The 10,426-nt window shown below is 48.2% G+C and overlaps 1 long non-coding RNA gene across 1 annotated transcript; it reads right to left on the bottom strand.

The window, feature by feature from the left end:
• Window positions 1-5,970: 5,970 nt before the first annotated feature.
• On the bottom strand, window positions 5,971-9,453 carry LOC137381600 (uncharacterized). The gene is made up of 2 exons (XR_010977192.1): window positions 9,037-9,453; window positions 5,971-7,225 (listed from the first exon to the last, which is right to left on the bottom strand). It is a non-coding gene; the product is annotated as an uncharacterized lncRNA (long non-coding RNA).
• Between the last annotated feature and the right edge of the window lie 973 nt (window positions 9,454-10,426).

A 10,426-nucleotide genomic window follows, 5' to 3' on the forward strand; every position in this document is an offset into this window, starting at 1 on the left:
GCGGTTCTCGAGGAGCTGGAGTTGGGTGCACTTCCCGCAGATGCAGTCAGCAGGGACACTCTTGGCGACCCCTACCTCCCACATTCTGCAGGAGGAACATACAACTGCCTTTACCTCCATTCCCACTATTCTAGATTCCCAACAAATCTACTGAAAAACCAAACGAAAAAAACAAAAGTCAAAACTTGTTCGCTTAGCAATCCGACGGACTGAACTTTTTAAATAAAAAGCTTACCTTATCAACACACCAGAGTCCTTTTTTTTTTGGTTAGAGGAGGAGGGTGGTTGGGAGACACTACACGTGTAGTGTCTCGGGTACTGCCACTGCCCAAATAAATAGTTTTCCCTTACCCAGCAGTCCCCTGGTCCTCCGGAACAAAAGGGGATTAACTTGTAACTTACACTGAAATTGACCGCTCAGCTGTAAGCTCGCTCCGCACCTCGTTCTGTCAAAGCTGCTCCTCGCAAAAAGAAAATGATTTTAAAACTGCCCACATAAATAGTTTTCCCTTACCCAGCAGTCCCCTGGTCCTCCGAAACAATCAATCTCGTGAACCTCCTCTGAACTGCCTCCAATGCAACTACATCCCTCCTCAAGTAAGGGGACCAAAACTGTATGCAATACTCCAGGTGTGGTCTCACTAATGCAGTTGCAGCAACACGTTCCTACTTTTATACTCTATTCCTTTAGCAATCAGTGCCAAAATTCCATTTGCCTTCCTAATTACCTGCTGTACCTGCATACTAGTTTTCTGCGATTCACGCACGAGGACACCCAGATCCCCCTGCACCGAAGCACTCTGAAGTTTCTCTCCATTTAGAGAATAATTTACCTCTGACACCCCGCGATGAGGGTGATCTAGTTCCCTGTGGACAGATTGATCTATTAGGAGGTGAGTGGTGTTTGAGGAAGAGTAGTAGGAACAGTGAATGTAAAGCAACGTGGGTGGATTGAAGCAATGACTGAGGATCAGGGCACTGAGAACAGACCATGGAGTTCAAGGTACAGCTTCTTGAATGAAACCGCTCATCGTTCACTAATTGTCAACAATTCACTGACTCAGAAATGTCCCTTCAATAAATGTGCTGGTTAAAGACATCCAGTAAATCAAATCAATTCACACATTTGTTAATTTCAATGAAATAGTTAGAAATAGAGGCACTTAATAAAACTTTAAACATGCATTCAAGTCTTCAGAAGAAGGAATTTTCCTCCACACAAGATCAGGTGGCAGGTTTTTCAACCTTGCCCGTCTAAAAGCGAAGACCACAGTACGGAAAGTCCTCATCAGGGAACTCCTCTTTGCTGATGATGCTGCATTAACATCTCACACTGAAGAGCGTATGCAGAGACTCATCGACAGGTTTTCAGCTGCCTGCAATGAATTTGGCCGAACCATCAGCCTCAAGAAAACAAACATCATGGGACAGGACGTCAGAAATGCCCCATCCATCAATATCGGCGACCACACTCTGGAAGTGGTTCAAGAGTTCACCTACCTAGGCTCAACTATCACCAGTAACCTGTCTCTCGATGCAGAATTAAACAAGCGCATGGGAAAGGCTTCCTCTGCTATGTCCAGACTGGCCAAGAGAGAGTGGGTAAATGGCGCACTGACACAGAACACAAAAGTCCAAGTGTATCAAGCCTGTGTCCTCAGTACCTTGCTCGAGGGCAGCGAGGCCTGGACAACGTACGTCAGCCAAGAGCGACGTCTCAATTCATTCCATCTTTGCTGCCTCCGGAGAATCCTTGACATCAGGTGGCGGGACCGTATCTCCAACACAGAAGCCCTTGAGGTGGCCAACATCCCCAGCATATACTAAGCCTGAGATGGCTTGGCCATGTGAGCTGCATGGAAGATGGCAGGATCCCCAAGGACACGTTGTACAGCGAGCTCGTCACTGGTACCAGACCCACCGGCAGTCCATGTCTCCGCTTTAAAGACGTCTGCAAACGCGACATGAAGTCCTGTGACATTGATCACAAGTCGTGGGAGTCAGTTGCCAGCGATCGCCAGAGCTGGCGGGCAACCATAAAGGTGGGGCTAAAGCGTGGCGAGTCGAAGAGACTTAGCAGTTGGCAGGAAAAAAGACAGAAGCGCAAGGAGAGAGCCAACTGTGTAACAGCCCCAACAACCAATTTTATCTGCAGCACCTGTGGAAGAGTCTGTCACTCTAGAATTGGCCTTTATAGCCACTCCAGGTGCTGCTTCACAAACCACTGACCACCTCCAGGTGCTTACCCATTGTCTCTCGAGACAACGAGGCCAAAGAAGAAAAAAAAAGAAAACATGGATTGAGTTCATGGACATCCATCCGGTCCTCTGTTCAGGAACAGAACGTCTGGAACTCTGTCCACGGAGAGAATATCTGCACCTCCGTCTGGGTCACACTGTCTGGTCCTCTGTCTGATCTTCAGAAGCAGCTGCCCTGTTACAGAGCAGGAGAGGGTGGAAAGTGCTCTCTCCCTCTGTGCACCCGGGAAGCAGCTGGTCTGAGTCCATTGAGACACATTTTAAACTATTATTGTCAGACAGGCATTAACATCGATTTACTTCACATTCTATCATTGCTCAGACTCATTCTCATTGAAAAAACCTACATCAGGACATGAACAGAGATTTATCATCTGAAGGCAGCGCGAGTCTGGAACTGGGACAGGATGTCACTGATGCTGGAGAATATTCCTATAAACCAGTGCTTCTCAAACTGGGGTCTGTGCCCATCCCCACCCCGCCGGGGATCCGTACAGACTCTCCAGGGAGTCTGTGGAGTAACGTGAATGGGACACATTTCCAGTGAGACACTGCGCCAGCACAGATCCTGAGGCAACTCTAGAAATGGACATGTAACCGGATTAGCGAGGCCTCGGACTGACTGCGAATCCAGAGTGAGGAGATGGGAGGTCTGAGACACACCGGGAATGGACTTGCAGGACTCGGCCTAGGGCTGGGGGATATTAGGAAGCAGCCGCCACGTCAGCCTTGTCCAGGGGCCTGGAATGACGATCAAGCTGAGCTTCATTTACTGAGGACAGCAGCTGGACCCGGACTGAAGCTGCGGTCCCAGTTACTGGTGGAGTCCCGATGGCAGGAATGCTGCACACCAGGCAGTGAGTCAGTGATATTCCAGCTCACACAGTCTGGGAAACAGCAGAGCGGGGAGGAAAACACCGTGAAACACTCAGCAACTGTGCAGTGAGTAGGAGGGTGCTGGAGGATTACACCTGAAACTCCCAACAGGAGCCACTGAGCCTAATCCCACTCCAGGAAGAGCAGGGAGATGCCGTGTGCTGAAGTATTCAACAGGCAGGTGACTGAACCTGTCCGGTTACCTTCCAGCTGAAGGGAGGATAAAAGTTTCCACTTCAACAATCAGATCAATGTTCACTATATCGGACAGCACTGGCAAACATTCCTGCAAGTCCCTTTAACAGGACACTGATGAACTTTACATTCAGAAATGTAAATGTACAAGGGGTTTATTGTATAATTTAGGTGGGGGGGGGGGTCCATTTGAAAAGGGATCCTTCAACCAAAACGTTGCCAGGCAATGACCATCTCCAACAAGAGAGAATCTAACCATCTCCTCTTGACATTCAATGGCATTACCATCGCTGAATCCCCCACTATCAACATCCATTGACCAGAAACTGAACTGGAATAACCACATAAATACCATGGCTACAAGAGCAGGTAAGAGGCTAGGAATCCTGTGGTGAGTAACTCACTTCCTCACTCACCAAAGCCTGTACACCATCTACAAGGCACAAGTCAGGAGTGTGGTGGAATACTCTCCACTTGCCTGGATGGGTGCAGCTTCAACGACACTCAAGAAGCTCGACACCATCCAGGGCAAAGCAGCCCGCTTGATTGGCACCCCATCCACAAACATTCACTCCCTTCACCACCGACAGTGGCAGCAGTGTGTACCATCTACAAGATGCACCTCATCAACATACCAAGGCTCCTTAGACAGCACCTTCCAAACCCGCGACCTCTACCAACTAGAAGGACAAGGGCAGCAAATGCATGGGAATACCGCCACCTGCAAGTTTCCCTCCAAGTCACACACCATCCTGACTTATCGCTGGGTCAAAATCCTGGAACTCCCTTACTAACAGCATTGTGGGTGTACCTACCTCACATGGACTGCAGCGGTTCACGAAGGCAGCTCACCACCACCTTCTCAATGGCAATTAGGGATGGGCAATAAATGCTGGCCTAGCCAGTGACCCCCACATCCCCTGAATGAATTTTAAAAAAGCACTGCTGTTGATTCAATGTGACTCTATGTACCTAATGTCATTCTTTGTAACTCTTATGTTACTGTTTTGGATTTTTATGGAGTCGTTAGGGGTCCTGACACTGGACCCAAAAAGCAAGGGAGCCCTGCCTTGGCCCTTTGGAAACTCCTCCCCTCCTCACGCCCCCCCCCCCCCCCCACCCAGCTCCATTTAACAGCAACAACATTTAAGCATGGAGATCCCGTCTCCAGATCTCTAAATGTGGAGGAGTTGCGAGGGCCAGTGCAGTAGGCATCGGGTGGGGGGGGGTGGGGGGATGAAAAGCAGGGGGTTGTTCACAGAAGAGCGGCCTTTGCCCTGGGGACTCTCCACCTCAAGCCTTGTTTCACTGGATGACCTCCCCATGTGACGCTCCCATCAGCTGCTGGTAAAATAGCAGTCAAGTTCCATTCACACCTCGACCTGCACTGGCAGGTAAAACCCCAGAATGTTCCTTACTGAGGATTCCTCTGGTTCCTCACCATATATTTGTCAGGATACTGAAACCCATTTTTCTTACAGTCCACTCCTGGAAGCCCCCCTCCCTATGCCTACAATCTTCAGCAGGGTCAATGGTGGAGTTCCACAGTGGAGTGATCCCAGAGTCACTGTCAGGATCGCATCCCCGTGGACATTACAGGTCATGTATTTTTTTGTTATTCTGGTGTCTAACACACACACAGACACATATCAATAAACAAAGAATTCCTTGAAATACACTGCAGGTCCTTTTTTTAATCTGAAGATCAAATGTCTGTTGTACAATTGTACCAGCAGTTAACAGACTCCTGTGAACACCTCATTCTGCTATTTTAATCTAGACTTCAATTTATTTATTTTCAACACTTTATTTTAAATTAAATAATGCCTGTTTTAAAATATTATACTCAAGACTGTCACATAAATATGTTAAATCTTTCTAGAATAATTAGCAGACTAATTTTCAGGCTGGAAACTTAAACCTGCCATTTCACTTTCAGTCAGGATCAGATCCCAGTGCTACACCGATCTCTGATTTTACAGCATGTTTCCAGCATTCACTGTTACTTACTTACTGATACAGCACTGAAACAGGCCCTTCGGCCCAATGAGTCTGTGCTGACCAACAACCACCCATTTAGACTGATCCTACATTAACCCCATAATTCTCTACCACATCCCCACCATTCTCCTACCTACACTAGGGGCAATTTACAATGGCCAATTTACCTATCAACCTGCAAGTATTTGGCTGTGGAAGGAAACCAGAGCACCCAGCAGAAACCCACACAGACACAGGGAGAACTTGCAAACTCCACACAGGCAGTACCCAGAACTGAATCCGGGTTTCTGGAGCTGTGAGGCTGCAGTGCTAACCACTGCGCCACTCCAACATTGTTCTTCCTAACTCTAAACACAGTTGTAGAGCCTTCTGTTCCATACTCAGGAGCTCTGAACTATGGAGGAGAGCACCTGGGACACATTTCTTACACACCTCAGGATTAACCCACACGGGGACTTTGCTATCAGTGAAGTTGGATGACAAAGACCAAAGTACCATTTGCCCCTCAGTGTGACCCTGAAGGTGTGTGTCTGGTCTGAAGTTCTGTTCCTGCCATATGATCCTCCCCCAGATTGTCCTTTCTGAGCACGAGCCAGGTGATGCTAAACACTTAGGTGGGAAAGACAAAAATCTACAACAGTGTGTTTAAAACAAAGCTGATTTATTTGACATTTATCCACAATATTAAACACCAGCCCAGTTATTCAGGCGATGAACATCAGCAGTAACAATCTCCAACTGTCAGAATGAACATGGATCAGTCCTGGATGTGATTAACAGGAGCAATAACAGCAGAATCCAACCCCTGCAGTCACTTGTGAACTCACTGGTGTTTCAGTAGGTTGGATGACAGAGTGAATCCCTTCCCACACATGGAGCAGGTGAATGGCCTCTCCCCAGTGTGAGTGCGCTGGTGTACAGTGACTTGAAATGATCGCCTGAAGCCAGTCCCACAGTGAGAGCACTCGAATGGTCTCTCATCAGTGTGAACACGTTGATAGCGCATCAGGTCCCCGGAACTTTTATAGCACTTCCTGCAATCTGGACCTTTAAAAAGGTCTCTCGCCCATGTGAACTCGCTGGTGTGTCAGCAGGGCAGATGATCAAGTGAATCCCTTCCCACACTCAGAGCAGTTGAATGCCCTCTCCTCAGTGAATGCGCTGATGCTCCCTCAGTGCACGTGGGCTTTTAAAGCTCTTTTCAGTCAGAACATTTAAACTCTCTCTTGTCAATGTAAACTCGATGGTGGCTCAGCAGGTTGGATGAGTTAATGATTCCTTTCCCACATGTAGAGTAGTTGAACGGTCTCTCCCCAGTGTGTGTTTATTGTTGTGTTAGCAAATCGTTTTTGCTTTTAAAGCTCCTCTTGCAGATAGAACAATTAAAAGGTTTGTTATCAGAGTGAACAAGTTGGTGTGTCGCAACATGGGAAGTGAATGAACCCCTTCTCACATGGAGCAGGTGAACGGCATCTCCCCAGTGTGACTGCGTAAGTGAATTCCTTCGCCCAGTCCCCACATTTCCATGGTATCTCTGTGGTGCGGTTGTTCCTGTCTCTCTCCAGATTGGATAATCAGTTGAAAACTCATCCACACACTGAACATGTGTACAGTTTCTCCCTGAATGGGGCGATGTTTTTTCAGGCTGTGTAACTGGTTAAAGCTCTTTCCACAGTCAGTACACTGGAACCCTCTCAGTCAGGTGGGGTGTGTCTCAGTACATTTCCAGTCACACTGATGTTTGAAATCTTTTCCCACAGACAGAACAGACAAACATTTCTTCTTCCACATCCAAAGGCTGATAATATTTAGGTCCTGATAAATTAAGCAACTCTGTCAGATGCTAACAGGTATGGTTTGGGTTTCCTGCCTACAAACTAGTCCCTTCTAATCTCCTGTAAAAGATGTTAACAAAAGTCATCACTGTCAGTACAGGATAGAAATTCAGAACAAACAATTCTAGTTTCTATAGAACATGTTTACTTCTCTTGTCCCCCCAAAGTTGTAAATCCCTGTCCTACACACTCTGCCTCCTCCCTGTGCTGAAATCCAAACCCATAGCACCATCTAAACCATCCCTTTCCTCCACTGCCAGTTTTCTCCCTCCCTCTGGCTGGGTTCAGTTCTCCAGCCCCTGTGGGCAGAGTGACAACAAAACCAACGACATTTTGACAATTTCCAGTTTCCTGGTCCCAACCGCCTCCTCTTCACTATGGACGTCCAATCGCTCTACACCTCCATCCCCCACCAGGATGGTTTGAGGGCTCTCCGCTTCTTCCTGGAACAGAGGCCCAACCAGTCCCCATCCACCAACACCCTCCTCCGCCTGGCTGAACTTGTTCTCACATTGAACAACTTCTCCTTCAACTCCATGCATTTCCTTCAAGTAAAAGGTGTCGCTATGGGTACCCGCATGGGTCCTAGTTATGCCTGTCTTTTTGTGGGATATGTCGAGCATTCTTTGTTCCAGTCCTACTCAGGCCCCCTCCCCCAACTCTTTTTCCGGTACATTGATGACTGTATCGGTGCCGTTTCCTGCTCCCGCCCCGAACTAGAAAACTTTATCAACTTTGCTTCCAATTTCCACCCTTCTCTCACCTTTACATGGTCCATCTCTGACACTTCCCTTCCCTTCCTCGACTTCTCTGTCTCCATCTCTGGGGATAGGTTGTCTACCAATATCCATTATAAGCCCACTGACTCCCACAGCTACCTCGACTACACTTCTTCACACCCTACCTCCTGTAAGGACTCCATTCCATTCTCCCAGTTTCTCCGTCTCCGACACATCTGCTCTGATGATGCTACCTTCCATGACGGTGCTTCTGATATGACCTCCTTTTTCCTCAACCGAGGATTTCCCCCCACTGTGGTTGACAGGGCCCTCAACCGTGTCCGACCCATTCCCCGCACCTCTACCCTCACCCCTTCCCCTCCCTCCCAGAACCGTGACAGGGTTCCCCTTGTCCTCACTTTTCATCCCACCAGCCTCCATATCCAAAGGATCATCCTCCGCCATTTTCGCCACCTCCAGCGTGATGCCACTACCAGTCGCATCTTCCCCTCCCTTCCCCTGTCAGCATTCCGAAGGGATCGTTCCCTCCGCGACACCCTGGTCCACTCCTCCATTACCCCCACCACCTCGTCCCCGTCCCAGGGCACCTTCCCTTGCAATCGCAGGAGGTGTAATACCTGCCCATTTACCTCCTCTCTCCTCACTATCCCAGGCCCCAAACACTCCTTTCAGGTGAAGCAGCGATTTACTTGTACTTCTTTCAATGTAGTATACTGTATTCGCTGCTCACAGTGTGGTCTCCTCTACATTGGGGAGACCAAGCGCAGACTGGGTGACCGCTTTGCGGAACATCTCCGCTCAGTCCGCAAGCAGGACCCTGAGCTTCCGGTTGCTTGCCATTTCAACACTCCCCCCTGCTCTCATGCTCACATCTCTGTCCTGGGATTGCTGCAGTGTTCCAGTGAACATCAACGCAAGCTCGAGGAACAGCATCTCATCTACCGATTAGGCACACTACAGCCTGCCGGACTGAACATTGAGTTCAATAATTTCAGAGCATGACAGCCCCCCACTTTACTTTCATTTTTAATTATTTTTTCTTCCCTTTTTTTTTTGCATTCCTTTTTACATTTTTTACAATCTTTTTTTTGCATTTATTTCATTTCATCTTAGTTTGTTCAGTTTGCTTACCCACTGTTTTTTTCAGGTTGTTTTTCTTCAGGTTTGCACTTGCTGATGTTCAATATTCAGTATATTCACACCTAATCTGTACTAATGCTTTGTCTTTCAACACACCATTAACATATTGTTTGCCTTTGCTCCGTGACCTTTTGGTCAGCTATGTGGCCTGGTCCAATCTGCACCTTCTCCTTTGTTATCTCTTGCCCAACCCCCACCTCACTTGTTTATAATCTGTGACTTTTCTAATATTTGTCAGTTTCGAAGAAGGGTCACTGACCCGAAACGTTAACTCTGCTTCTCTTTCCACAGATGCTGCCAGACCTGCTGAGTGAATCCAGCATTTCTTGTTTTTGTTTCAGATTTCCAGCACCCGCAGTATTTTGCTTTTATTTTAGTGTTTAATTCACTGCCACTTCTCTTCCAGGAATGCCTACCTTGAAGAAGTTCTGCTCTTCTCTCCGACGGGATTTTCGTTTGTCTCTTTTACCTTGTTCACCTTCATTGCTTTCTATTTCCCTCCTGGTGTTTGATAAGGTATCTACCAAAACTCGTTTTCACAGCCACATCTCCTTCCTCAGTGACTGTCTCCGGCTCCGACTGATTCCACGTGGATTCCAACTGCAGTTTCACCCATCTTGCTTTGAAACCACCCAGGATCACAGGTATCTCCGAGAAATACAACGTTCCTCGGACTGCTACTCTCGCCGCATCCTGAGATCCACACTCAGTGCTATGCGCCGCCATATGCACACACTGGACCTCTCTCTCCAGCAGCACCGTCTCACCTTATCTCAAATCTGTTCTACTCCGCAGTTTCATCTCATCTTACGTCTCATCCGACGCATTAACAAAAAACTTTTTTTCTTCCTTTCAGGTGTTAAGGAACGCAAGCTCCAGCAGCTGATGGGGACTAATGCCCCTCCAGATCCTCCTTCCGCTTCACTTCCCTCTGACCCCACCCCTTCTGATCTGACCCCTTGCCGTGTATTCACTATACCCTCTGACCTCCCCCTCTCTGATGCTGAGCGTTCTGTACTCAGCAAAGGTCTCAGTTTTATCCCCTTACGCCCCCACCTCAATGAATTTCGCGCTCGGCATGACGTTGAGCTCTTCTTCCGTCGCCTCCGGGCTCACTTCTTCGACCAGGAGTCCTCCACCCGACCAGCAGACCCATTCACCCGCCTCCAGCATTCTCCCTCTACCTGGACCCCTCACCCGCTCTTGATCTCTTCATTGAAAACTGTCGGCGAGACATTGGTCGTCTCAATTTCTCTGCCCCCCTCACTCACTCTAACCTGTCCCACTCTGAACTTGAGGCACTCCGTTCTCTCAGGTCTAACCCCGACATGGTCATCAAACCTGCAGACAAGGGTGGTGCTGTTGTTGTATGGCGTACCGA

Source organism: Heterodontus francisci, chromosome 22, assembly GCF_036365525.1.
Source record: "Heterodontus francisci isolate sHetFra1 chromosome 22, sHetFra1.hap1, whole genome shotgun sequence".
Taxonomy (NCBI): domain Eukaryota; kingdom Metazoa; phylum Chordata; class Chondrichthyes; order Heterodontiformes; family Heterodontidae; genus Heterodontus; species Heterodontus francisci.